We start from the raw sequence: 24664 nt of genomic DNA, 5'->3' as shown, positions 1-24664 counted from the left end.
CGTGTTTTGCTGCAGCAGTCACACACTCAGCTCTGCTTCATCTGTATGTGTTTTGCTGCAGCAGTCACACACTCAGCTGTGCTTCATCTGTAGGTGTTTTGCTGCAGCAGTCACACGCTCGGCTGTGCGTCATCTGTACGTGTTTTGCTGCAGCAGTCACACACTCAGCTCTGCTTCATCTGTAGGTGTTTTGCTGCAGCAGTCACACGCTCGGCTCTGCGTCATCTGTACGTGTTTTGCTGCAGCAGTCACACACTCAGCTCTGCTTCATCTGTAGGTGTTTTTCTGCAGCAGTCACACACTCAGCTCTGCTTCATCTGTACGTGTTTTGCTGCAGCAGTCACACGCTCGGGTCTGCTTCATCTGTAGGTGTTTTGCTGCAGCAGTCACACGCTCGGCTCTGCTTCATCTGTAGGTGTTTTGCTGCAGCAGTCACACGCTCGGCTCTGCTTCATCTGTAGGTGTTTTGCTGCAGCAGTCACTCGCTCGGCTCTGCTTCATCTGTAGGTTTTTTGCTGCAGCAGTCACACGCTCGGCTCTGCTTCATCTGTACGTGTTTTGCTGCAGCAGTCACACGCTCGGGTCTGCTTCATCTGTAGGTGTTTTGCTGCAGCAGTCACACGCTCGGCTCTGCTTCATCTGTAGGTGTTTTGCTGCAGCAGTCACACGCTCGGCTCTGCTTCATCTGTAGGTGTTTTGCTGCAGCAGTCACACGCTCGGCTCTGCTTCATCTGTAGGTTTTTTGCTGCAGCAGTCACACGCTCGGCTCTGCTTCATCTGTAGGTGTTTTGCTGCAGCAGTCACACACTCAGCTCTGCTTCATCTGTAGGTGTTTTGCTGCAGCAGTCACACGCTCGGCTCTGCTTCATCTGTAGGTGTTTTGCTGCAGCAGTCACACGCTCGGCTCTGCTTCATCTGTAGGTGTTTTGCTGCAGCAGTCACACGCTCGGCTCTGCTTCATCTGTAGGTTTTTTGCTGCAGCAGTCACACGCTCAGCTCTGCTTCATCTGTACGTGTTTTGCTGCAGCAGTCACACGCTCGGGTCTGCTTCATCTGTAGGTGTTTTGCTGCAGCAGTCACACGCTCGGCTCTGCTTCATCTGTAGGTGTTTTGCTGCAGCAGTCACACGCTCGGCTCTGCTTCATCTGTAGGTGTTTTGCTGCAGCAGTCACACGCTCGGCTCTGCTTCATCTGTAGGTTTTTTGCTGCAGCAGTCACACGCTCGGCTCTGCTTCATCTGTAGGTGTTTTGCTGCAGCAGAGACTCCACAGTGCGGTGAGGAATCTTTCCGTGAGCTCTAATTTTCATAATCAGTAAATGGCGATTCCCGCTGATTGTTGATCCCTGATTCGCTCGTGTTTATCAGCAGTGAGTGATAAATGGTTTGCAGGTGCAGATGAAGGTTGTGCTGGAGTCGAGAGAAGGATTCTGAATTTTTTCACCTAAAAACTGGTTCTATACATTTGGCACCGGTGCGGACTGCGGGCAGGATCCGGCGCCACGTGCATATTCTTACAGGACGCAGCCGCTCGTCGGATCCGGCGCAGAAGTCAACAGAGATTTATGACTCAGGACACAGTGCCGCCAATTAAGAGCGACCCGTTACTTCTACATCTTCCCCGTCCGCGTCTTTACATATAAGTTCTGATTTAATTAATTTATTCTGATGGAACTCAGTACAAAACAAAGCGACTCATTTATCATGAATGCCGCAGGGACGGAAGGCGGAGAATCCGAGACCATGGATAAAGTTTTCAGGGTGTGACTATCTTTACCATGGCAAACTTTTAGTTTTAATGCTGTAAAGTACCTGAATTGGAAAACAAAATCTTGATTAAACATCTGATACCGTTTTGTGTGTGCAGCTCCTACGAAGATCAATGTTATTTCTTCGGCGACAGACTACAAAATAAGTCCGTGTAGTCTGGTCCTGGGGTTATTATTTCTTCCATTTGTCCTTTATTTCTTTCTGTCTGTTTCTCTATTGTTTGCTTTGGAAAATGAGGAAGGAGAATCTCTTGGACCTTGAACATCGGACGCAGTGAAACCTCCGTGTTGACGACGGCTTTACCGTAAGGCGGATTTTCTAAATTAGAGGATTCAGAAATGTCAAAAATCCTGACTTTGCTGGGACTGTCCTAAGTTTTTGGAAACAATCCTGACAAATTTGGACATTTCTCGAGTCTAAATTACATAAAAAGTCATTTCCAATAAAACATGATAGTGGATGCTTCCACCTACTTAAGGGCCTTTCCCGGGAGGCTCAGGGGATGGTGCTTATGTAAGAAGATGGAAGTTCTGCCCACGTTCCCCATTGAAGACATATGTGTTGTCGTAATGTGTAATGTGTATTGTGACACGCATTTCTAGTGACGGCATTGTAGCTTGCCCGACAGTAGGGAGAGATAGGGTTAATGATTGGGACTAGCCCAGAATGAGAGTGGATAAAGTGAAGGGACAGAGACAGTTTCCTGTCAGGAGGTCATATAGGGCTCAGCCTTCAGTAGAAGCAGACCTATTGTCTGATCAGTGAGCAGAGTTGCATGATGTGGGTGTCCCTGAAGTGAGAGGAGACCGAGGCAGTGGATAGCGTGATCCTGAGCAAAAGTGATAGAAGGACAGAGTGATGCACTGGAGACGGGTCCTGGGACAGGATTGCCTAGCAGTAGGACCCTGAGTTCACAGGATAGAGAAGTAACGAGCTGGACGGAACAGGGAACGTGAGATGAAGAGAGTGCGCTGGGCGAGAGTTCCAAGGTAACAGCTAGCTGAGAAGCTAAGTAACAGCCATATTGGCAAAAAGTAACTCTCCTAAGGGGAAAAATACACGGAACCGATGGTTGAGGACAGGGCTCTCACTTACTGGACTATAGTACTGTGCTGGGTTGTGGTGAAGACAGAGCAACTTGGGGGCAGAAGCAAGTAAGTCTGGAAGAGAGAGACCGTGTGTGGAGATGCTCCAGATCGGAAAGGAAACATTGATGCAGTTATGCACCCGCTATCTGTTGTATATAATCCCCACCAAGTTACTGGTGGTCTCCCTCATTGAATCTCTCAACACCTGGTCCTTGCCAGCTGAAGTCACCGGCATTATGTGGCCTGCAAGGGCCTAGCACCCCCATAGACGCCCACACGCCCAGCCAGGACCCCTATCTTCATGTAGCTTGCCGGGGCATGAAAGACGACTACCTCACCAATGGCTGCCGCCCCTCGCCATGTTACACATACAAAGTCCTGAATTTACAATTGAATGCCATGGTGCGATATGAAGGCAAGTGGAGCCCCCTGTGCTGCCATCTGGTGCTCCATGAGCTGCCGGAGGGATAATTTCCTATAGAAGCAATGGTTCCAAATGCACATTGGAGACCTATGGATATAAAGTGAGGAAACATAGAAGATGGGTCAATATTACGACTCGACCAAAGTACGACCACGTGCCGGAGGCTTTATGACAAGCAATATCTCATCCGCCAGTCTTTATAAGTAATGTCCTCTGGTGGTTACACATCAGCATGAATCTCAACCTCTTCCGAGACCCTCGCACCTGCCGCACCTGCACAGCGCCCCCAGTCCACACTTCTCACTGTTCATTCCCCATCATTAATTCTAAAATAAATCATACCCTACATTAAAAAGAATTCCACCCGTAATAGATGTTTTTCTTCCCATCGCCGCCCATAGCCGGCGGCAGCGCGGTGCAGACACCAGCAGAGTGGAGCAGATCGGGCGTATTTATAATAATATATCATATTGGAAATGAACTAAGATGTATTGTAGCGCGGACTCCAGAAATGAGCGGCCCGGACCCGCAGCGCTCACGTAATTATTATATTAATACACTTCAAGGGGCTAGAAAATAACATTCCAAGCTCCTATTATATGAAGTTGGGGGCTTTTGTGTTAAGTTTCAGAATGTGTAATTTAATGGCAGAAAGTCAGGACTTGTCAGAAAACACAGATTCTAAATCAGGTAGCGCCATAAGCCTTAATTATCTTGGTATGTAAGAGGTGCGCACCCTCATGCATCCAATTTTCTACTTCATCGGTTGAAAGAAGAAAAAGAATATATACTATATGTATACTGTATAGGTAGATCTTTAGTATCTTAATTATTTATTATATTTAGATATATATTGTACACGTCACCAATTTTCTAAGTAAATCTATTTCTTAAGGTGCTATTGACATGAAATTCTCACCAGATGTTGGTAACAACCCATCCAATCCACACAGGCAAAGAAATCATCCATAGATGTCCATAAATTATATGTAATAATGAAAAATGACACAAGGAAAAAGTATTGAACACATGAAGAAAGAGAGGAGCAATAAGCCCTGGAAAGTCCTAAAATCTATCAGTAATTATAAATCAATCCTGCCACTTAGCGATGAATAATATCAGCTGGTTCACCTGATGGCAGATAAAGAGGTGTCTCATTACCAACATGCCACACAAGAAACATCTCATGACAGGTAACACTAGTGAGCTGTCTCAAGACCTTCACAACCTTATTATTGCTAAACATACTGATGGCATTGGTTACAGAATAATTTCGAAACTACTGAAGGTTCCAATGAGCGCTGCTGGGGCCATAATGCAGAAGTGTAAAGAACATAATTTCACCATAAACGACCAGTTGCTCACAGCAAGATTTCAGACAGAGGAGTGAAGAGAATTATCAGAAGAGTTGTCCAAGAGCCAAGGACACCTGTGTAGAGCAACAGAAAAACCTGGAATCTGCAGGTTTATAGTTGCAAATAAAACTATAAGTAAAGCACTCACCCTCCAAAAAGTATGTTTAAGCATGTTTAAAGTTTGCTCAACAGCATTTAGACAAGCCTGTGAAATACTGAGAGAATATAGTCTGGTCAGATGAGAACAAAACTGAACTCTTTGGATGGCATAATACACACCATGTTTGGAGGTCAAAAGGCACTGCACATCAAACCAAAAACACCATAGTAAGAGTGAAGTTTGGAGGTGGGAACATAATGGTGTGCGGCTGGCAAACTTCATATAATATTTTGCATTCATATAATTGAAGGAATGATGAGTTGACAAATATACCAAGACGTTCTTGATAAAAATCTGCTGCCATCTACCAGGATGATGAAGATGAAACAAGGGTGGAAATTTCAGCAAGACAATGATCCCAAACACACGGCCAAGGAGACTCTCAATTGGTTTTAGAGAAAGAAAATAAAGCTGCTACAATGGCCGAGCCGACCACCGGACCTGAACCCAAGAGAAAATGTATGGAAGGAACTAAAACTCAGAGTTCATAGAAGGAGCCACAGAAGCTTCAGGATGTGACGAGTGTTTGTGCGGAAGAACCGGCCAAAATCACACCTGAGCAGTGAAATATTGGAGTCCATAATGAAATTCACAGAAAGTTAATGGTGGATGGATCTGTATCTGAATAAACACTTTCCATAAAAAAGTCCTAAAAGGAGGATTCTCTTGTTGCAAGAAAACCATATTGACCCTTGAGCGATATCATCCCCAGCAGAGGTTGTTTTGATGGGACAATCCCTTTAAAGTGTCTTTCTCATGAGTGCATAGACTTCGGCGGATCTTTAATAGAATTGGTCTTCTCTTATGGGCCAAATAGACCTGTTGTGCCCCCCTAGGCTTAAGGACCTGGGTACAACTGCAACCCCTGCGCCTATTAAATATTACCCCTAAGTATCATCCCAATGTCTGATACTAATCGGCTGACCAAAACCATTTAGGCCATGGCTAAACACAACTTTTTCACACCACCCGTCCATCTCTTCTTCTGTTTAACATTTGTTGAAATCTCCTTTTTAACCTCAATAAACGATAATAATATGACGGAGATTCCCAGAATGACGATTTCAACAAACGCTGTCAAGAAAGGCTTTAAGGTCATCCATTAACCAAAAATCAGCCCGGGGCACTTCTTCGATACGACTGCAACTCCGGAGAGGAAAATGCTAATCCATTACCTTGAAAATTAGGAGAAATGTAATATTTGATTGCCTTGTATACAGTGACCTCTCCCCGTGTCTCTTCGCGTAATTAGGGCCATTTTTTTTGTTAGAATCATTAAAAAAAAAGTTTAAAGGAACCTTCTGAAGCCTCGGTACCATTTTTCTTGAGTAACTCACTAACAAATATGACAAGTTCCATTTATTTTCCATCTTACAAGGAAGCTTTGCAGGAAACCCGTAACATATGGCTCTTTTCATTTCAATCTAGAGCTATGAATGTTATTGGAAAAGGATGTTCCCAGGAGCGACAAACTTTATGCCATTTCTGCCAAATGGACTTCAAATGGCCCTTCTGTGGTCGAAATTCCCAGCGTTCTTAGTAGCTGGCAGACGAGAAACTTGGTTGTGTGCACAGCCCACTAATTTCATTATTACATTATAGATTTCTCTACGATGCTTGCAGTCCACTGCTTCTGCATCTGCATCTAATCTGCCAATTTTCCACAGGTCTTAGCCATTCCAAAAAGTTCTGTATATTTTTCTTTATTTCAACAATCTTGTTCAGAATCTGGTGTCGACTCGATGATTTGGCTGCAGAATGGCTTAACGAAACACGTCTGTCCCCATCCCACACCAGCCAGGGGACAGTCTACAGTCTAGTGTCTACAGACGGAGATGGTCCACACTGAAATTCATGGTAATTTTTTTTTTTTTTTCAGATTTTCAGAGTTGGAAAAGACTGACAGTGCATGTGGTTTCAAATATTAAGCACCGGCGTGTACCAGAGGGCAGATCGCTACTTCATTCGGTTGCAAAGCATTTAATTTTAATAAATTAAAATAGATGGATTTGATGTTTTGTCCATTAGTGTTTCTTGCTACAGGCTACGGTTTGCTAGCTAAATTAAAACCTTGCTCAGTACAACTAAGGATTTCTAGAGAATTTGAAACATACTATGGAAGACTTAACATTTGAAATGTGGGACACTAAAGCATTAAAGGGATTTTTGATACAAATTTGTGCGTGTTAGAGCAGAATGAATATTAATTCCAATCATATCTATCTATGATCAATCTAATTATTTATCTATCATCTATCTATCTGTAAAACATTGTCAAGATTTCATATAGTAATTAGAAAGGTCAGGGAAGGTGTAACTAAAGGTAAGTCCTGAAGCCTGAGGTAGCCCTTATGGTACCTATGCTGAATGTTAAGGAGAACCCATTAACTCATCAACCAGAGACGCTAACCCAACAACTTGCCAACCAGTGAGGAGAGGTCATCAACTTATCGCCTAGCAAAAATAACCCATCATGTTGCCAACCAGTATGGAACCATCAACTTAGTAACTGGTAATAAAAACCCATCGACTTATCAACCATTATGGAGGACCTATTAATTTATCAACCAAAGACAAGAACCTGTCAAGATGCCATCCAGTGAGGAAAATCCATTAGCTTATCAGCAAGGGAAATCCAACTACTTACCAACCAGCGAGGAAAACCAAGGGAAATCCAACTACTTACCAACCAGCAAGGAGAACCCATCAAGTTGCAATCAAGAAAGAAAAATACATTAGCTTATCAATGAGTGAGGAGAATCCAGCAACCTATCAACCAGTGAGGAGACCACATCAATTTATCATCTAGCAAGGAGAACTCATCAAGTTGTCATCTAGCAAGGAAATTCCATTATCTTATCAACCAGTAATGAAAACCTAACTACTTACTAACCAGTGAGGAGAACTCATGAACTTCCCAACTAGCAAGAAAAACCCATCAACTTACTAACCAACAAGGAGAACCCAACTACTTATCAACCAGCGAGGAGAACCCATCAAATTACCAACTAGCAAGAAAAACCCATCAAGTTGCCAACCAGCAAGGAGTATCCATAAACTTATTAACCCATGAGGAGAACATAGCAACTTACCAATCAGCTAGGAGAACCCATAATTTTAATAACCAGCATGGAGAAACCATCATTGAGAACCCATCAACTTATCAACCATCAAATTACCTCTGCCAACTTTTTACCAGTAAAGAGAACACCTCAACTTACCAATCAGCAAGAAGAACCCAACTACTTACCAGCCAGCTAGGAGAACTCATCAACTTACTGATCAGTCTGGAAGACCTATCAACTTACCAGCCAGCAAGAAGAACCCATCAACTTATCAACCATTGTGGAAAACCATCAACTTATGTCTGACAAATTTTTACCAGTAAAGAGAACACATCAATTTACCAACGAGAAGAACCCAACTACTTACCAACCAGCATAGAAAACCCATGCACTAAGCAACGGGTGAGGAGAACCCATCAAATTACCAACCAGCAAGAAAAACCCATAAAGTTATTAACCAGCAAGAAGAACCCATCAACTTATTAACCAACAAGGAGAACCCATCAACTTATTAATCAGAGAGGAGAACTCATCAATGTATCAACCAGCAATAAGAACCCATCAACTTACAAACCATTGCAGAGAACCATCAACTTTCCTCTCCCGACTGTTTACCAGCAAGTATTTACCAACCATCATGAGAAATCCGTCAACTTATAAACAATGACGAGAACCCATCAACTTAACATAATGACTTACCAACCACCATGGAAAATCCATTAACTTATCAGCCACAATTAACTAACTAGAAAGGAGTCCAGACAACATGGTTAAAGTACATTGATATATATGAGCCATTCTAGGAAGGGGGTAAGTGAATTGATTATATTTTTTTCCCATATAAGTCCTTTATTTGAATATTTTTTATAGCTTTATACAAGCGATATTGGTTCTAATAAACCTCTGAACTCTGGCTCATTCCTTGTTTGTTATCTGCTACAGATTGTGCACCAGCGCCCATGAGCTTCCAGTTTTTACATGACCTTGAGACTTTAAAGGAAAAAAAATTAAAAAAAAAATAAAATCCCATACTATCATTTTTTTTCAAAAATAATTCATAAGGTCTTGATATCCTAATAAGAATTCATTACTTGGTATCCACATTTTTTTGTAACGAGTTAGAATGTTCTAGATTTCCCTTAGCATGGAGAAACAGCCAGGAAACCTCTACGGGCTGTTCTATCTTAGAAGGTTATTTTTTTTTTTTACTTGTAAAGCCATAATACAGCAAAGCTATTACATTTTGCAAAATATTTAAATAACATTTTTGAACCACTAATGAGATGCAGAATATTTACATTTTTATTTGATGAAGTCAGTTTGTGCTATCTTTGTTCTTAATTTGGTCTCGAAAGAATTAGCAGTGGGAAGAAAAATAGTCTGTAAATATGTATGAAATTAAATTTTAGTGGGTGAGCTAAAAGGTAGTGACTGCTGGCGTCTTACACGGCAGGAGGCAAAGTTTCCTCTACAGTTTTATTCTTGGCTGGAAACCCATTGCTTTCCACACAGATTATTTAATCCTCAAAATGCACATCAAAGCCTCCCATCGGGTGGTGTATATCTTTCAAGGCAAGAGAATGTCAAAAGATCTAACTTAAAGATTTTTGAAAAATGTAAAACATAATAGACCCGGGATAATGACACAGCAGTGAAACGTGAGCGCTTTATGCTTCGAGCTAAGAAAAACGCCCGGCGGCTCTCTTGGATGTCTCTGGCAAATAAAGAGGAACAAATAGGGAATTTTTCCTGACAAATCGGATATTCCCAAGGCTGCGGTGTAATTTCTGAGATTAGGCTTTGTTACAGGCTAAGAGCAAACTGCGGTGGTTCAACCCTTCCCAACGGTGTATGGGAACTTTGCAAACCGATAATTAGAATAAAATATTTATATTTTGTCTTTCTAGGATTTTGTGGAAATATTTATGTGTATAAAATTGATATCGATGTTATTATTATTATTGCAACTTTGTTATGATATTTTGCAGATGTTTTTTTCTTTAAGGGGAGATATCGGGGGGGATTTCTGGATCCAGTGTCCAAGGTTTCATGTTGTTTACAGTTAGAACTTCCTAAACTAATATTTCTGGAGAATCCCTACTGCTAAAACAAGGAGGAAATTTAATGTTGCCACAGTGTTTCCAATAAAAGCACAAAAAGAAACTTTTTTTAACCATTATGGAGAATTTAATTAATTTCTATTTATTTTTAAAAGAAATGTTTTGTATATTCATAAGTGACGATCAGGTGAGCATAGCCTGAACATCCATCTGATAATTACAGTATATCTTTGTTGTACAGCATGTGGCTTTTTTTTTATATTCACACTATGTCATGTTTTTTTGTGAGTTCTGGTTTTGAATGATGCCATTTCTTTAACAATAAAATGTACTGAAAAATGGGAAAAAAAAAATTCCAAGTAGGGGGAAATGGTGAAAAAATAACTAAATTCCTAATTTTTTTTGTTTTATTTTTAAGGTTTCCGTTGTGCAGATAATAAATAACTTGAAAACATGATTCTTAAAGGCAGTGTAATTACGGCATTACCAAACATACGGTTTCTTTCTTCTACTTTAGTGGGTAAATAAAATTCTGAACTTTGTAAAAAAAAAAGTTCTTTGGGCCGCTATATTTTCTGAGACATATTTTCTTCTTTTATTTTTTCTTCCATGGAGCTTTGTGAGTTTATTTTTTGTTCAATGAAATCAACTGGGAATTGTCAAAAAACATAGCTGCCATCAAGCCCTGGTGTTGGTAATGGAGAGGTGTCTATCAAACACCATCCAACACATTCCCTTGTTCACCACTTTCTTAAAAAAAAAAACCCATGCAGGTCCGACATAGTCCAGGGAATCTAATGTAGTTCAGAGAATGGAAACATGAAAAGAACATACACAAAACACAGACAAATAAAACAAAGACACTTTCCCTTGCTCACCATTTTACTAAAAAAAAAATTCCCACGCAGGTCCGACGTAGTCCAAGCGAATCCAGAGAAGTCCATCGACTCCTCCATACAAAGTCTATTGAGCCTCATTCTGATGCTCCGTAAGCTTTGCAAGCAGCTTCTTCCAGCGGTGACATCAGTAACTCAGTGACATCACCTCTCTTTAGAGTTGCCTGGTCTCGCACATCAAGCTTTTGGGGAGTTTTTGTTGTTGCAGATTTTCTGCATCATTTCTGCATGCATTAAGTAAGATTGGTTACTTAAATTTTTTTCAAAAATAAACAGTGTCAAAAACTCAACAAAAGCTCACTATGGGAACTTAGTCTTACTATTATTTTTTATTATTTCTAATTAGTACAAATATTTTTTTGCAATCATGTTGTTTCCTTGGAACAACCCACATTTCCTTCCATGACTGGAGCAAGTTCTTGTAAGGATGCCAGTAGGTCACAAGGCCACTACTGGGATGATCATCTGATCACTCCAGGTTCACTTTTGAAAACTGATTGTCAAGCTGATACAACATTTCCATGTAATTGTGACATAAAGGGCAGATACATAGACGACGTTCCATAGTACTCCATCGTACTGAGCATTGTAGGGTAATGATGACAGGTAAGGTAGAGGGATGTGAATATTGATGACACATCAGTCACAAGTCGTCCGGAGCATTTGCTTCTCATTTCTCACTTTCTTCTTGTTCCTTGAAGCAGAATCTTATTGACAGTGGTTGTCTGGGCAATAGTATTCATCACATAAGAAGATATTTGGATAATATTTCATGAAATGTAAAATCCTTAATGAAATTCCAAGATTAATTAAATAAAAGTGCCCATACTGAGTCGCGCTTCAGATTTATGAAAAATGAAATAGTTAGAAACTAAAAAATGCAAATGAAGCATTTAAAACAAATTGTATGAAGGCCAACATTTCTCAAAACACGTTTTCAAAGAACTAACAAACACATACTGTACGTTTTTTTTATGATTTTTTTGGCTTTTTAATGATTTACGGACTATAAGTAAAAAAAGGAAAGTTTACATCACAAATTAATGCACTGACTTTAAAAATTCAGCTCAGTATATCAGGTAGAAGTAAAAATATTGAATCTGTCACAAAAGTCACTGAAACCTTGCTCATCAAAGGATTAATAATTAAGTTCAACAAATCTCACAAAATTGGTAATCATGCAAAGAAAATTTTTATTTGAAACTGGAAACGGGTTAAAAAAAATTATATGCACACCTCTGCTCCGACCTCCTCCTACCAATCCCACCACTGTCAGTCCTCGATCGGCTCGTCTACCATGAGAGGCATGGTAGAACATATGTCCATGTGCCATGTTTATTCTTCTTGAGCCAATGTGAGACTAAAAGGAGCCGGCACCGATCCCAATGATCTTTCATTCTTCAGTACTGGCAGGCAAATATAATTTTTCATCAAAAATCGAAAGCCTCTTAAAATGAATTACTTTTTTATGGTCACTCAAGCTGCAAAATTTCCACTCCTATTATATGTTGGCTGAACTGAAAAAAATGATATAATAGAGATATAAGAGGAGTTCATAACATAACTGCTCATTGCTGGGGGAGAAAAGTTAAAAACAACTTTCCAAACTTTTAATTTATTTCTAAACTATTTTGCATACATTTTGCAACTTAAGATGCATGGCCCCAAAGTATATTCTGAGCATGGTGCTTAAGGAGCCATCCAGTTACATAAGCTATCCGAGCCCCTAAAGAAAATTCATTCACTCCCCGCCACTGCGTTAAGTTACATTAATCAAAAGACATCTGGTTCTGACAAGCCATGCATTAAAAAAAATGGATTTACCATAAAACTAATGATAGGAAGTCCATGAAATGATGTTACCTGAAGGTTGTATTCCTGCTAACATCTGTTGGAATCGTATTGACTATATTGTTTTATATTTCTATTTTTTTTCTTAATAAATATAATATTGTCTTCCAAAAAAAATCTATTTACTTTTAATAAACTTTTTAATATTTTTCTTCCTATATTATTGGAGGAAGAAACCTGTGCACGGTGCTTATCTGCTCTTTATTAGAATTATAATAAAAAGTGATTGTAAGGAATGTTTTTCATATTTTTATAGGACTTTTTTAATTATATAGCAGACATTTCTTTTTTATCTGGATCTACAAAACTCTGTTATCAGGTGGCACCGTGCAGAATTGACACACGGTCATCTGCGGACTAGAATGTACAAAAGGAGATTGTCCACGTCACTGCAAAATGCAAATGTATTTCAAATGGATTTTTCTGTACTTTTGGGTCCAGTTTTATTCCTTCTACTCCACTTTTTTTAAGTAATTTGTGCCATTTTGTTTGTCTTTTCTTGCGTGCACCTAAATTAACTTTCTTTTAGGCCATAATTAATCTTATTCAGTTGTTGAAAGTGATTAGGGGTTTGCAGCGGCGGATGTTTATTGGGCACATTTATGACTGGCAACTCTTTTTTTTATATTGTTACAATTTCTGTATGAAGATTTTTAACTGTATTTTTATTTCTTGATTGAATATTATTTTTGAGGCGATGTGACCTACAAAAAGTCTCTCTACTTTTCATTTTTTTTTATATTATATACTTTTTTACTTTATGGTGTTGACCATTTGTGTGAAATAATGTGACTTTTTATACACTGCTCAAAAAAATAAAGGGAACACTTAAACAACAGAATATAACTCCAAGTACATCAAACTTCTGTGAAATCAAACTGTCCACTTAGGAAGCAACACTGATTGACAATCAATTTCACATGCTGTTGTGCAAATGGAATAGACAATAGATGGAAATTATTGGCAATTATCAAGACCCCCTCAATAAAGGAGTGGTTCTGCAGGTGGGGACCACAGACCACATCTCAGCACCAATGCTTTCTCGCTGATGTTTTGGTCACTTTTTAATGTTGGTTGTGCTTTCACACTCGTGGTAGCATGAGCCGGACTCTACAACCCACAGAAGTTGCTCAGGTAGTGCAGCTCATCCAGGATGGCACATCAATGCGAGCTGTGGCAAGAACGTTTGCTGTATCTGTCAGCGTAGTGTCCAGAAGCTGGAGGCGCTACCAGGAGACAGGCCAGCACACCAGGAGACGTGGACTGGCTAGGCCACTCCATGACCTTGAAATTCTTCTTATGGGGCCACTCCTTAGTTGTACTGGCTATGTGTTTCGGGTCATTGTCATGCTGGAAGACCCAGCCATGACCCATCTTCAATGCACTTACTGAGTGAAGGAGTTTGTTGGTCAAAATCTCATGATACATGACCCCATCCATCCGCCTTTCAATACGGTGCAGTCGTCCCGTCCTCTTTGCAGAAAAGCACCCCCAAAGTATGATGTTTTCCCCACCATGCTTCACAGTTGAGATGGTGTTCTTGGGGTTGTACTCAACATTCTTCCTCCAAATACATCCAATGGAGTTGATACCAAAAAGTTCTAGTTTGGTCTCATCTGACCACATGACCTTCTTCCATGCCTCCTCTGGATCATCCAGATGGTCATTGGCGAACTTCAAACTGGCTTGAACATGTGCTGGCGTGAGCAGGGGGACTTTGCATGCTCTGCAGAATTTTAATCCATGACGGCGTAGTGTGTTACTAACGGTAATGTTTGAGACTGTGGTTCCAGCTCCCTTCAGGTCATTAACCAGGTCCTCCCGTGTAGTTCCGAGATCTTACACAGAGCCACAGACCGAGGAAGCTTGACAGACAACTTGTGTTTCTTCCATTTTCTTATAATTGTGCAAACAGTTGTTGCCTTCTCACCAAGCTGCTTGCCTATTGTCCTGTAGCCCATCCCAGCCTTGTGCAGGGCTACAATTTTGCCCCTGGTGTCTTTAGACAGCTCTTTGGTCTTGGCCATGGTGGAGAGGTTGGAGTGTGATTGACTGAGTGTGTGGACAGGTGTCTTTTATACAGGTAACGAGTTCAAACAGGTGCAATTAATACAGGTAATGAGTGCAGAGTAGGAGGCTTCATAAAGAAAAACTAACAGGTTTGTGAGAGCCAGAATTATTGCTGGTTGGTTGGTGATCAAATACTTATTTCATGCAATAAAATGCAATTTAATTATTTAAAAATCATACAATGTGATTTTCTGGTTTTTATTTTTAGATTCTGTCTCTCAAGGGTGAAGTGACCTACAATAAAAATTACAGACCTCTCCATTCTTTGTAGGTGGGAAAACATGCAAAATCAGCAGAGTATCAAATACTTATTTTCCCACTGTACATTACTGGAAAGGGTCCAGCATGGGGTACATTTTACTAGGATGGATGGGGGACATATATTACTGGAAGAAGCCCAAGATGGAGGCCATTATATCAGGATGGGGGCATATATCACTAGAAGGGGCCAGGATGGGGGACATTATACTAGGATGGGGGACATATATCACTGGAAGGGGCCCAGGATGGGAGGCATTATACCTGGATGGGGGGCATTATACCAGGATGGAGGATATATAATACTGGAAGGGGCCCATGATAGGGGGCAATATACCAGGATGGGAGCACATATTACTAGAAGCGGCCCTGGATAGGGGGCATTATTCAATCATTAAGTTATATTACTGGAAAGGGCCCAGGATATGGTACACATGTACAGTGTCATGCTTCTTAAGCTTGTGGTCTGTGGTTGGCTTCTATTTCTGCCAAGCCACAGGAGACACACCTCTTCTCTGGGTGTTTGGGTTCTGCTGTTCTGGCTGCAGTCTGTCTAGCTTAACACAGTGGTTTCCATTTGTCTGCCCTATCACCTTTTGGGTGCATCTTTATATTCTGTCCCCCTGCTAGCGTTTACTGCTGGTGATCTATTCATTTGGATGTTCTGACATTCTACTGATGTCTGGAGCCAGTATGTGAAATTCCAGCTAAAGGTTTTCACTTTGCTGTTTCTTTGCTATACTTTGCACCTATCTTCTGTTTATCATTAGGAAGCAGCCAGTATATTATTTTCCCCACTGTATAGCTATATATATATATATATATATATATATATATGTATATTTTATTTTTTTGGTCACATATTTGCTTACCAGTTCTCCTTGATTATTTACTGACATCTCCGGTGGGTGCGTCTTTTGTCTCATTATTTGAGCTTAGACTGTTATTCTCATTGCGGCACATTGGGTTTGTGCATTTTTTTCATTGTTTTTAATTTGCCTGTATTTGGTGCTTTTTTTTGTATTTCTGAATAAAATTATTACATTTTGGAATTTTCCTGTTCGGGCATAGTTGCCTTTTCTTCTTTTTATTGCCCTGCTCAGTTTTTTTCCGCGCTGCTCCGTATCCTGATTGTACAGGTATGCATCTCTTTGTCTGTCGTCACTGCGCCATACAATGCGGCTCTGGGTTATTACAGACCCGCAGCCTCGCTGCTGTGTATATTACTTTTTATTAAGATCAATCGGACTTATTGCTTGGTCTACCAACATGAAATGATATATGATCCCGATTCTGCAATGTAACAGTGTCCTGAGGCTAATCATTACCATAAAAATAATAGAAGCCTGTCTGCCTTCCCAGCCTGTAAGTTTTGAATACAGCAAGGTATGAACGTGCGCGCTGCCTTTGTATTAGCAATTACACTCATTTTATTGCAGGTATAATCCGTTTTAAAACTCATCATCCCGGTGCTTCAATTTACATTCACATATCAGATCGTGCACCATAAGAACCTGCTACTCCGGGCTCAAAAGGGTTTGTTAAGGCAAAAAAAAACATTTTTTTTTTAAGGAAACAGTGCCATGGTTGTCCAATGGCCATGTCTGGTATTGCAGCTGAGCCTCAATGACTTAAAGGAAGAAAATTACCAATAGTCCATATAAACCTTCTTACTGTCCAAAAGGAATTACTGACTAGTTTCACCTTCTAAAGTGCCAAAATAATTACATCTAAACACTTACTATATATTGATTTTTTTAGTTGGGTGCATAATGTTTAAATCACTGAAATGGAAAGCACAGTTTTATTTTTTTAATTCATATTTTCTTTTGCTAATTAGTAACATTTAGTGAGACAATTATCTGTAAAGTTATCTTGGATGGCTGTGAGCATGCTCTGTTACATGTGCAGAAGTCACTGAGCAGAGAGGAGGAGGAGAAGCACTGATCTCGTCAGCTAGTGTCAGAGGTGGATCCTGTGTATTCTGCCTCTGACTACCACGTAAATCTTTTCCTTTTTTTATGACTCCTGACTCTGTCTCCGGAGAACGCAGCACAAGCTGAAAAGTGAATGAAAGAGTTTTGAAGCCGATAATATTTCAAAGTTTTAAGAATGCTTTATACTGCATGAAAAAAAATGATCAGCAATAAAATTAAAGTGCTCGGAGGATACAATTTGATCAATGAAAATATACTGATTAAATACGTAAATGATCGCTAACAGAGAAAGCACGCAAAAATGAGGCAGAAAGCCATTAAAAGTCCTCAAAGAAAAGTCACAATAAATATAATGTTGGGCTGATCAGACTTAAGATAATTGAGATTTCGTTGGCCACTCACAACCACAGTCAGGTGTTCTTATAGTTTGTTCAGGCATCTTCATCTCCATTTAAACCAACATGGATTTACACCTGCTCCTAATACAATACATATCACCCAGTGGAATAATTCTCTACCTTACTAATGGGTTGAGCTTTAAAATCATTTATAATAAAACAGCATGTCTCACACAACTTGTCCCACCCAAGGTTTCGCCCTTCTGGCTTTGTCTAGGGCATCTGGAAGAGCGAATCCCTGGGTCAGGCAAATACATGAAGCGTGCTGATTTATGGACTTTAAAATGATTTTGAAGCACTGATTACAAGTAGTTCACTTGTCATAAACCGAGCTGTCACTTTTCCTGACACCGCAGCTCCCTGTCTGGTCCTCCGGTCGCTCCGTCAGGTCTTGTCTTGGAGTTGGGAAAGTCTTCCAGCATCACCTATGCCTCATGCAGTAATCTGTGTCACAAACCCATGTAACATTCCCAACTCCAAGAGAAGAGGGAGCAGGAGGAGCGGCGGCAGCAGAGGGCTGCTGTGGGAGGAAAGATGAGGGGCTACGTTAGGACAGGTGAGGATAATATCCTTTTGCTTTATAATCCTTCTCTACAGCCCTTAAAAGAATCCAGTAAACGGATGGACTTCACTCATCTCTAATAACATTGTAAATTAAACATAAAATGAGTAACAAATGTTACAAAAATATGTTTTATGTTAAAATTGGGCTTATTCAGCTATCTATTTCTCTTCTCTTTTCAAAGTTGGTTAGAGTTAGAGATCACAAAGATATTAGGGTCAAACATTTTCTTGTCCATTTAGGAGCGAGCACTTTCATTTGACTGGAAAGGGTTTTGGTTTTAAAAACAAAACAACAAACAGCAAAAAAAGAAAAAAAAATCTAAAAATAAAGAATAGAAGAAAAAGAGTTTCATGAAATTTTCAGCTTCTGTTCGGAATTGCAATTTCCATATTAATTCAAACCATAAGAACATTTTTGTAAAAAGTTTTTGACCCTGACTTATCCTCGCCTTTGCCCATTTTTTCCTGGAGTAATATGTTTCCATTGGTGGCTTTTTTATTTGCACCTTGTTATTTCATGTGTGCCTCTTTTTACCATAACTTTACTTGTTTTCGTCTGTTTTCTTATTTTTGTTCGCCATTATGGATGTTTTAGTCTAATTCATCATTTACATCTTTTCGGAACAACATTTTTTGCTCAATTTACCCCAATGCCCTAGTGGAGGAAAAAATCTGTCTAGTTGTATTTTTGCACAGTTCAGGACTAAAGTGCGACACTATAAATGATCATACGACTTTTTGCTTAAAAAGACACAAAAAAGGTTAGATTAAGAAAAAGAACAAACATCATTTATTTACTCAAAATTCCTCTACTTGTATGCGCCATTTTGTAGCAGAAGTTAACAACAAATAACACAAAAACTGCAAATCGTGAGATGGCGCCGCGCTGCTTTATGTGCTTGTTGGGCGTTTATTTCTGCACAATCCGTGTATTTCATCACATTGTTATTTCTGTTATGTAACATTCAGTTTCCGAGCTACCTGAGGGTTTTAACAAGCCAGGTGTATAAATCCGAGATTCTGACCCAGTGAAGCAACTGGAAAGCCCGATCCATCGCGAGCGATTCTCCGCCATCGGTAAATGATCTTGTCTTATAGCCAAGGAGAAATTAGGAAGTTTAGGTGCAGATGAAAGTCAGTAAATACAAGCAGGCGTCGGGGACGGGGACAACGCGGCTGATTCGTGCTCAGCGGCCGGCTGTAGCTGTAACTTCAGGTTCTGGTTTCCTAGGTAACTAAAAGTGCGTATTATTTGAGATATAAAGTATCTGAGCTCCACTGACTGGGAATGTACAGCTAAGGAGTAATTGATTTTCCATGAAACTCTGGATTATCTTGTCTATTGTATTTCTGGAAGACGTGATGACACAAAACATATCTCGGCACTATGCTGGCGCGGCTTTGCTGTTTTTTTTTCTTCTCCTAATTAGATCAGCGCATGATGGTAAAATGCTGGCGCCTCTCTACACGGAATGCAAAGTACGTCGCTCTGACTGTTTACACTGCGACATCCCAGATCCAAGGAAGGAAGGAAGGCGGAATCTGAGTCTGAAGCATGGAACAGTCCTCTGCTACAAGTTTCATGCAGAATGTTACTGTATTATACTATGGTTCGGTAAAAAAAAAAAATTCATTCTGCCCTTGAAATATCTATCTATCATCTATCTATCATCTATCTATTATCTATCATCTATCTATTATCTATCTATCATCTATCTATTATCTATCTATCTATTATCTATCTATTATCTATCAATCTATCTATCTATCCATCTATATATCTATCTATATATTATCTATCTATTATCTATCATCTATCTATCTATCTATCTATTGTGTATCTATCTATTATCTATTATCTATCATCTATCTATTATCTATCATCTATCTATTATCTATCAATCTATCTATCTATCTATCTATTGTGTATCTATCTATTATCTATTATCTATCATCTATCTATTATCTATCATCTATCTATTATCTATCAATCTATCTATCTATCTATCTATCTATATATCTATTGTGTATCTATCTATATATCTATCTATTATCTATCTATTATCTATCTATTATCTATCATCTATTATCTATCTCTTATCTATCTATTATCTATCATCTATCTATTATCTATCTATCATCTATCAATCATCTATCTATTATCTATCAATCTATCTATCTATCTATCTATCTATCCATCTATCTATCCATCTATATATCTATCTATCTATTATCTATCTGTTATCTATCTGTTATCTATCATCTATCTATTATCTATCTATTATCTATCTATCTATTATCTATCATCTATTATCTATCATCTATCTATTATCTATCTATTATCTATCTATTATCAATCATCTATCTATTATCTATCATCTATCTATTATCTATCTATTATCTATCATCTATCTATTATCTATCTATTATCTATTATCTATCATCTATTATCTATCTATTATCTATTATCTATCTATTATCTATCTATTATCTATCATCTATCTATCATCTATTTATTATCTATCTATTATCTATCTATTATCTATCTATCATCTATCTATCATCTATCTATCTATTATCTATCTATTATCTATCATCTATTATCTATCTATTATCTATCATCTATCTATTATCTATTATCTATCTATCTATTATCTATCTATTATCTATGTATCTATCTATTATCTATCTATCATCTTCTAGTAAGAGTTTATCTCCCCTCAGTGCTGGATTCTATATTGATCAGTATTGCTGTATAATGCCCTCCATACTGCTGTTTAATTGTGAATGTTAATCTTACCCCCAAAGCTGGATTCACAGCTATACTTGTTCAGTACAGCTGTATAATGTCTCCCATGCTACTGCCTTTTACTGTTATGTCACCGTAGCACAAGATGCATAACTTCACTGATAAGTCCTGTTCTATGATGGCCTTCATACAGATGTTTGTTTTTTTTATCTCTACCCAGATCTGGATTCACAGCTACACTGTATAATACTCTCTATAATGCTGCTGCTACTTATAAACATCTGCTATATAGTGCAAGGAAAGCAAAAATCCTTCATGTCTGTGTGTGCTGGGCATGGGAGACATCATGGCAGCTAGTCTCCCCCACTAGCTCAGAGTCAATTGCAATTCAGAGATAGAGTCTGGGAAAAGGAATACATATGAACAATGCAGGATGCAAGTCATAATAGCTATAAATAGTATTTTTCCTCGCTTACACTCACAGAGCCTTATTCTGGGCAGTCACCTAAAACTACAGGCACGCGTACGGTAATAATTTGACCATAGTGCGAACATCTACCTAAAAAGGGACAATTGAGTGTGAGCCTTACGGGACACTAATGCTAATTACCCCACACGCCGGTGGGATGACTGGGATTGGTGCTCTGAGTTGTCTTGTCCTTTTGGGATCCTCATGGTCATGGTCCAGACATGTCACATGGAGGCGGCTGCCGGCCAAGAGTTGTCGGACATATATATCCAGCATGAGACTGTACAGAGTGCATATAATTGCGTACAGCGCCCTATATCCTATGAATGGCAGCTGGACCATGCTATATCAGCATTGACACTAAATAAATAAACCCTCCTTGTCCACCTTCTCTCCACTGCTCTGGATATAATTGCTCGTTACACAAGTATAAAGTGCTGAAGTCTATGGTTTTAGCGGGAGTCGCTTTGTTTTGCAGTATATTACTTGGTAGGAATCAGTTATCGGGAAGCCCTGCAGCCATTTGTAGTGCACTTTCCCAGCACATGGCTCCTTCCGGGTGGAATGTACACAATATAATTCCTCTGCAGGTGCAAGTAGAGGTGGCCCCTTGTGTGACCGATGCATCTAATCGCCTTTTCCTACTCCACAATTATTCTGCTTGATGGATGTGCTGAAATGTAATTCTTCAGTGGCCGTCGGGAGGGGGGGAGTTGAAAAGGGGGTGAGAAGGTCACAGATGTGAACGCTATACAAAATGTATTACAGTGAAGGGATTAAACGCATCCCTATGTACACAACTAGCGCATTTCCTACAGTACCAGCATTTAGATTAATTATCTTCATTAAGTCTTTGGAAATATGGAAAAAAAAGCAAATTGCTGATGGAAATGAGCGGACCCGACGAGAGCACCACACGATCCTTAAAAAAAAAACAGCTCATTGTGACCCGTCTCCAATATGGCCAGCGGCATCTACAGCCTGTGTGTCTTGTGCCACTAGGCATCAGTTGGCGCCAACCTGGGCGATTCATACAGCGCTCAAATGATCATTTCTGCTATTATTATGAAAGATAACCACGTTCTTGTGACCCCAGCACTCCCAAAATAAATGTGGCTTATAGAGAGTCTGAATTCAATTTTTAGGAACCTAGCAAATTTTAATAGTTTGCAATAGTCTGTATACAAGCCGAGTCAGGGAATGCAGCAGTCATTATAGAGTGAATCTTGATAGTGAGTGGACGTCACAACTCCGATATATGGAGCGAAGGCCATAAAACACTGAATAAACCTTACAGATAGTGTGTAACATCACAGCGGTGAAGAACAGTTCCCATCTGTTGATCCATAGACAGGTATGTGGAGGTCACTTGGACATTACTAAGACTGTGATTGGGGTTTGGATACAATTGGAGGCATTTGATTTTGTGACAAATTTTTGAGGAAAATTTGGCAAAACTTGCAAATTCTTATTTAAAAATATTTGCTCATCTCCTTTTTTGCAATGGTGTTTCCTGTCGGGGCAGAGTTTGAGCACCTACATACACATCAATTATCAGTCAATCCTACCAAAATCAGCGGATTCAGCCCCAAATCACCTAATGTGTATCAATGTCATGTCCATAAGGGGAGTCTAATACGGAGCCTTCAGGTATTACGCACATTGTGCCTATGAGAGCCGCCCGTCACGTGTATACAGTAATACTCCGTGAAGTTCGTGTTTGTTGTCTATACTGTGACCTGCGAGTGGTTCTTTGCTTATTTTGCCTGGCGGTGGGGGATAACCACCCTGGCCGCCATGTTGTGAGAGGTTTATGACACAGGCTCCTACAGGTTGTAGAGTCTCCTGTACAACATTTCTCGGCCATTACATCAGTGGTCTTAGAAAATTGCTGGTTTCTTGCCAGTTAAGGTCCTTTTGGCTGGAAGAAGTGGTCCACGGTGGAGTGGGAGCAGAATGATGGAGGTTAGGGCTGGGACTGTTGGAGTTCACGCCTCGTCCTGAACACCTTCCTCTCAAGATTATGACTTTTCTCATTATTATACCAATTGTTGATGGAGTTTTAGAGAAAGTATAATAATTGGATGGTGAAAAACGATAAAACGTCATCCCCCCCCCTCACCCCTCACCTGTCTGTGCCGCCGCTGATCCTTTGGTGGCTTCTCAGGCAGCTCGGCTCAGGCGCCGGGTACTCTGTTCGCTCTTCGCTGGTGTTCCCTCACTGGCTAGGCCTCGACATTAGTGCTGACTTCACAGTGTCATAACGTGCAGCGCCCCTTGTGGTCACTTGCGGTAATGGACATTCTAATGTTATGAAATCATGTTTTGCGATGAGGCCAAAGATAGATAGATGGAGAAATGGATAGACGACCGCTGTTTGTCTAGAAAACATATGAACTTTTTAATCAGTATGGAATCTGTGTGACTAAGTGATCACGCAGGTCAATGCCATTATGCAGATGATTTAATACTTACTTAAGTGTTTGGCGGAGGACAGGATGTACCTCGGGTAATAACTACATGACTTTAAAATGAGTCTTTGTAAGTTCAGGACCCCTTAATTGAGCCATAAGTGTGGGAATGTTTTCTCTCTGGTCGCAGTAGTGTAAGAGCACAGAAGCCGCAGATCTCTCTGTTCTTTGCGTTGCTTGCTTTTTTTTTAATATATTTCTTCTGGATGGGAGATCTGTGGTCAGCGCTGCCTGCTGACGGCCTCCCGTGGGAAAATGCTCTCATGATAAAGTGATTTACACAATGGGAGTAATCTGAAGGGCTTGTAAACTTTTTATAAAGTGCAGCTTAAATGAACATTAAACATAGGAAATGCAGAGAAATTTCCCAGCACTTTCTCCTTTAATATTCCTGTTTCCTTTGATTCTATTCTGACTCATTTCACATGTAAGTTGAGAAGTATATAAAGGAATCCTGTGTCCGTGACCCCGGAGCTCTGCTTCTCCTCGCCATCTTGTGTGTGGCTGTCAGATAACTGTCTGCAGCAGGAGCCTCCCCCTATAGGCAGTAGCACAAACAAATTAAGCCACACCCCTTTGGCTAAGATACATCACATCCATTTCCCTGATTATAATAATGATATTATTAGCCTTCACATTTAGTGTTTCTTTTAGTATCGGCATGTATACATTACTAATATATACTGGTACCCAAAAAGGCCATGTGTACCATACGGGGGCGCTATGCTATAAGCATTGGCCCTGAATCATGTATACACATAGGTAATGAGGTGATGCAGATATGGGTTAGATAGATACATATTGTAACAAAAAACTGCTATTCTTCAATTCTCCTTCATCTCCAATTTTCTCTCTGTCTTCTCCTTATAATTATCTTACTATTGTTTCTCTTCCTTCATTCCCAGCTTCTTCTCCTCGTTTTTTAATGTTATCTTACCATCTTCCTTTCGCTCCTACTGCTCTTCTTTGGTCTTTCTTAACAGCAGCTCTCTGCGTCTTCTTTTCTTCTTCTTACATTTTCTTCCTGATCTCTTCTTCCTTCTTCTTCCTCTTCTTACTCTTTATCTTCTTCTTCACCTTT

The sequence above is a fragment of the Phyllobates terribilis genome, unplaced genomic scaffold (assembly GCF_046119375.1).
Source record: "Phyllobates terribilis strain yellow unplaced genomic scaffold, ASM4611937v1 Scaffold_8__6_contigs__length_399053987, whole genome shotgun sequence".
Lineage (NCBI taxonomy): Eukaryota > Metazoa > Chordata > Amphibia > Anura > Dendrobatidae > Phyllobates > Phyllobates terribilis.
This window is presented reverse-complemented; position numbering follows the sequence as displayed.